Below are 6006 nucleotides of genomic sequence, written 5' to 3' on the forward strand. Positions count from 1 at the left end.
CAGATGGAGTAAAGCTTTTATCCAACAAAGGACCTTTGTGTCCTGATGTGACAAGACACGAAATGAAGAGAAACAACTGACTACATCTATTAATTATTAAAACATGTAAAGTATGAAAAATGGATTTGGGAAAATTGGAAATTATAAAAAATAAAATGTAACACATGAAATTAGACATTTTAAACATTAGTGAGTTGAGGCTAACAAATACTGGTGATTTTGATTCAGATCATCATATGATTTGCTATGCTGGAAGGACAAATTGAAGTGGAATGTGGTTACATACACATCTGAAATAATATTTCAAGATCTATCTTGAAATTTAATGTAATAAGTGATATGATATGTATATGATGGGGACCCAAGGAACAACAACAAATCTAAACTATGTCCTATCTTGTACCATCCTTATCATTTCGCCATACTTGATTCCATTGCAGTAGTCACAAAGTCAGAGAATAAACTCTCCTAACATGTCAAATGTAAAAAAACACACATACACACAAAGCAAACAAACAAACAAGCAAACCAAAAGACCACCAAAGATTCTTATTGTTGAACAGTTAGGCAGCATTATGATAGATAGAGAAACTATCAACAACTTCTTCTTACTTGAATCCACAATTAACACCTTTGACTCTAGCAGTCAGAAAATCCAGAGACATATTACACTGAGAAAGCTTACAGTTAGAGACCTCTCAAAATTATGGAGGAATAAAATATATCTAATTAAGGACATGACTTTGCAATCATTTGCTATGCATCTGAGAACTGGGCAATGAATGATGACAGAAGAAGAATTAATCCCTTTGAGCTGTGGTGTTAGAGACGAGTATTGAACATCTCATGGAATTGCTAAAAGAGCAAAAATGTCTTGGAAAAAGTGCAGCCAGAGGGCTCTTTGGAGGAAAAGATGAGTCTTCATCACATACTTTGGGCATGTTGTGAGAGGGGCCACTCCCTAGAGAGGGACAGGATGTTGGGGAAGTAGAGGAATACGCTCAACCAGGTAGATTGGCAGGGTGGTTGCTTCAATGGGTTTTAATGTGTCAAGAAGGGTGAGAATGGCACAGGATAGGATCTTTACTCTTCATTTTGTTACTATGGGTTGTATTCAATTCAAGAGCACCTAATAACTAACAATAACAACTTTCCCAAAGTATGTGAAATGAAGCTTACCATCCTTGCCTGCTAGGAGTACTCAGGCTGCACTTTCTCTAAGAAATATCTGTTTATTCTTTTTTGCAGTTCATGGGGCACCCAATACAACTCAAAGGCATTGAATCTTCTTCTGTCATCCTGACTCATTTTCCAGCTCCCAGGTACATGTTGTTGTTGTTGTTTGCCTGTTAAGTCAAGCATGACTCATAGAGACCCTATGAACAAAAGACCAAAAGCCGATTGTCATTTCTCAAAGTTCATAGAGTTCACAGAGACATGTTGTTTAGGAAGTGGTCGCCTCTCCTGCTTATTAGGTGATTAAACAACCATAGCTTCTATCAGATGAACCTTGGTCTTTAAGCTTACATTATTACTCTTGCTATTGCTATGGCTTCAGAAGCACCACAGGGCCAGGCTGTAAGCTTTTTATGTGCTTTCTTCTCTGAGAAGTGAGGAGCTGTGCTATTCTTTTTCCCTCTGGCCCTTTCAGAACAACATTTATAACGTTTGTAAGGTTGTGCCACTGTGGACCATTTAGGCAATGACAATATTTTGTCTCACATACTTTGAGCATGTTGTTAGGAGAAATTAGTACTTGGGAAGGAACATCATGCTTAGAAAGTTGGAGGGTCCATTCAAAAGAGCAATATGCTCGACCAAATGGACTGACACAGTGGCTACAGCAATGGGTTCGATTGTGTCAGAGATTGTAAGGATGGCCCAGAAAATTATACAGAGTTCAAATCCGCTGTTTATAGGGTCACCACTACAAATCGTACTCAACTCAACCACACCTAACAGTAACAGCAACAATAACATTCATTTCTAGTTGTAATGCAGACTGGTGTACAGAATTTGAAGGACTATTTGACAGTTTCTTTCAAAGGTAATCATAGTCTTACAATGTGATCCAGCAGTCATAAGCCAAATTCCAATTCTTGGTTATTATTTTTTGGATTTCCAAGATTGAAAATCTTAAGGGAAACAGACTGCCTTGTCTTTCGCAAATGTCCAAAGTTAGAAAAATTTTATGAAGACAAATAATGTAGTTTTATATTGTACCCTAAATTATTAAATAAATATCCACACATCTATATTGAGAGCTGAGCAATGAATAAGAAAGACATGAAATAAATCATTCAATTTAAGCTGTGGTGTTGAAAAGGCATCCCCATGCACTGCAAAAATAGCAGATGTGTTTTGGAGAAAGTACAACCAGAGTGTTCCTTGGAGGCATAGATGGTGATATTTCATCTCACATATTTTGGACATGTTGTTCGGAGAGGTTTTTCATTGAAAAGGATCATCATGCATGGACAGGTGGATGGAGAGTGAAGATAATATCTTCAAAGAGAGTGTTTGATACATTGTCTTTTGCAATTAATTCAAATGTATTGAGGATGATAAAGATGGCACAGGATAAGACAGAGTTCAGATCTAATGTTTACAGGGTCACTATGTGTTGTACTCGCTTTGACAACACTTAAAAATGATATAAATTCTAGCTCTGGTGGCCTAGTAGCAAGAAGCTGCACTTCAATCTCAGAGGTGCATGGTTGAAATCCACCAGATGCTCTTCTGGAGAAGGAGGGACAATCTCCTCCTGTACCAGTCAGATCTGGTTTGACGGTACACACACAAAAAATAATAAAATAAAAATAAAATTTAAAAAATATATAAATGATTGAATTGTTGCAGTTGTGAGGTACAGTCAAGTATGACTCATACAACCCTACGAATAAATTATCTGAACCGTGTTCTATCCGTACCATCCTCACACTTCCTGACACACAAGAGCCCATTGCAACAGTTACCGTGTCAATCCATCTGGTTGAATACCTTCAAATCTTCTGTGTAGAAGAATTTAAAATAATTTATGTAGAAATTCCATTCACTATGAATTGATTTAATTTTTCCTTCAAAGATAGATTGCACTCATAATTCATTTATGTCTTTTGAAAAGGTATGCTATAATCAGTGAATATGAACTTTGTCAGGAAAATAAAGATTTCTTAGCAAAGGTTTTCAGTTAGGTTAACAAAGGTATACCAGAGTAGGAAGCTCTGGTGGCCTAATGATAAGACATTTCCCCGCCACCCCAAAGGCATGCAGTTCAAATCCACCAGCTTCTCTGCAGGAGAAAGATGAGCAATCTCCTCCCATGCAATTTACAGCCACAGAACCCTACTGGAGGGTCAGCTATTAGTCGGTTCTGCCTTGACAGCTCATAACAACTTACCAGCGTAGAATGAGTCCTAACATAAATCTCTTCTAAATGATATATTTTAAAAGAGAAGAATTGACGGGGAAATAGTGTTACACATTGAGGTTAGACAGGATGTGAAAAGCTATCATAAACCAAGGAATGTCAAGAAATATGAGTCCAGAATAAGAACTGCATAGTAAAGTGGACAGGGGGTAGGGTGGGAATTGTATAATAATGAAAGATCTTTTTTTTCTTTTCAAAGAGAAAAGCAGACTGGAGGGGGGTGGACAGGAAGAAAAATGTGCAACAATGGATGAACAGAATTCCAGGTTCTCTATAATCTTCCATTAAAATCTCAAGAAAAACAAAATAACAAAAATCATTACTGAAGAATCAATTCCAACTTACAGAGATTCTCCTACATGATCCCACAGCTGTAAATATTTCTTTTTTGTAGTTTTAACATATATAAGAATAAAGTTTTAATTATAAAAATAAAATTCAGTCTTTAGAATTTTCTGTGTATTCTATCATATTGTCTCCAAATAGTGACAGTTTTACCACCGCTTTGCTACTCTGGTTGCCCTTTATTACCTTCTTTTATCTTGCTGCCCTGGCAAGTACTTCCAATACAATATTGAATAGGTGTCTTTACAGTGAGTTTCCTTGCCTAGTCCCTCTTTGCAAGGAAAATGCTTTTAGTTTTTCGCCATTGAGAAGCATGCTGACTCTTGGTTTTACATTTATACTTTCTATAGTGTTTCCCTTCTGTTACTATTTTGCTGTGTGTTTTAAACAGAAGAGATGTTATATTTTGTTGAAGGACTTTTCTGCATTAATTGATAGGACATGGTTCTTTCACAAGATGGAATACTATGTAACACTTAGGAGTAATGGTTTTAAAAAATATTATATGGGAAAGGCTAGACAGAATGATAACTAGTAATATCTATATAAATGTCCAAATAGGGAAGAGGAGGGCACAAGGGCACTGGGGTAAGGTAAGTCATGGGCTCACAGAGTTTAGTGGCTAGAGCGGTGGAGTAAAGAAAGTAGGAAAGATCCAATAGTATCTGAAAAGGAGCGTATAATAATGGCTGTGATCAATGGTGACTGATTTTATAAGATGCAATGTATGGAAAGGATCACGTAAAACACAACTATCAGTGAAGGAATGTGTGAAATATAAAGTATCTGACAAGAGGGGGGGATGAACCTCCTTAAATATATGCCAAAGGTAGCAAAAGGTAACAGTGGCAAGCAAAGATCTTGTAGAGTTGACAGAAAATTACAGAAATCATTGTAGGGTTTTGGGTTTGTGTTGTGTTTTTGTTTTGTTTTGTTTTTCACGCCCGGTATTCAAACTTTGGGTCTTCCCAACAGTAAGGAAATGTTTTTTTCTTCTTTACACTCATTTCCATATATCATGGATTGCTAAGAGAACAAATAGGTTCATCCTGGAGAGGGTTAAGCTAAGCAGCTCCTTGGAGGCAAGGATTCTGAAGCTTCTTTTGCCAGACTTCGGATGTGTTGCAAGGAGGGACCAGTCCTTGGAGAGGGATGTCATGCTTCAGAGGATGGAGGGACAGCGCAAGAGATGAAGATCCTCTATGAGATGATTTGATTCAGTGACTGGGGTAGTGAGAGTAGGTGTGTCAGAGACAATAAGATTGGCGCAGGAGAGAGCCGGGTTTAGGGCTGCAATACATAGGGTCACTATGAGTTGCAGACACATAGCAACAACAAAACCACAATCACAACATTCATTTCTACTTTATCATCTAAATGGTCATTTCTCATGTGTGAGCTGAGTGTATGTGCTCCCATGAAATGAGTATAAAAGACAACAGAAGTAACTTTACAGTAGATAAATCAAACTAGAACAGTATCAGTTAAGTTCTTTCTTTTCAGAGGTTTAAGCATCCTTGCAGTCTGAGGAATGTCAACTATTCAACATGGAGGCAGAGGTCAATAAACTGGAAGTGATGTTCCAGAAAGCTGACTCTGGTCTGGATTGCATTTTATACAGGCTGGGATATGAAATTAAGAACAACCATCCTGATTCAGCTGGTGAGGAAAAATCCAGTTACTATCTTGAAGGAATTGTTAGCAATAAAATCTTGGTATCAGACTTTGTATGCATTCTTTAAACCACATGCTGATGAACGGAATGAGACTAAGAGCCAGATCTGCTTTGTTTTGAATAAGACTATGACCATGATACAAGAACTACAAAAGCTAACCGACCTAGAGTTGTCACCACTGACTGAAGAAGTGGAAACTTTGGAAAAATAAAGTCTTACATGCCAGACTTATGAAGAAATGGAGTTGCAAAATAGAGGACTCAAACAAACATATCAATTCCAGAATCATTTAGGAAGAAGTTTGGTGTGGATGACTGAATTATCACCGCTTTTAAAGGAGAGACAAATGTTAGGAGGAAACCAGATATGTATGTGGGTAAAGTTTAAAAAAATATATTTCCACTTAGTCTTCAAGTTTCAAGTCATGAAATCTCTAAGCTATTTTCAGTCAGTTTTCTTTAGGCTTAATTAAGATGTAGAATATGGGTGTCTTGGGGTACTGTAAAATATTTTCATGTATTATTAGTCAAACTAGACTAGTACTTTGAAAATAAA

General features: G+C 37.0%; 1 pseudogene; it reads left to right on the forward strand.

The window, feature by feature from the left end:
* Positions 1–5322: 5322 nt before the first annotated feature.
* LOC102865900 lies at positions 5323–5685 on the forward strand (annotated as a pseudogene).
* The last annotated feature ends 321 nt before the right edge of the window (positions 5686–6006 follow it).

This window comes from Elephantulus edwardii, unplaced genomic scaffold, assembly GCF_000299155.1.
Source record: "Elephantulus edwardii isolate Elephantulus edwardi_28Jun2011 unplaced genomic scaffold, EleEdw1.0 scaffold00290, whole genome shotgun sequence".
Taxonomy (NCBI): Eukaryota; Metazoa; Chordata; class Mammalia; order Macroscelidea; family Macroscelididae; genus Elephantulus; species Elephantulus edwardii.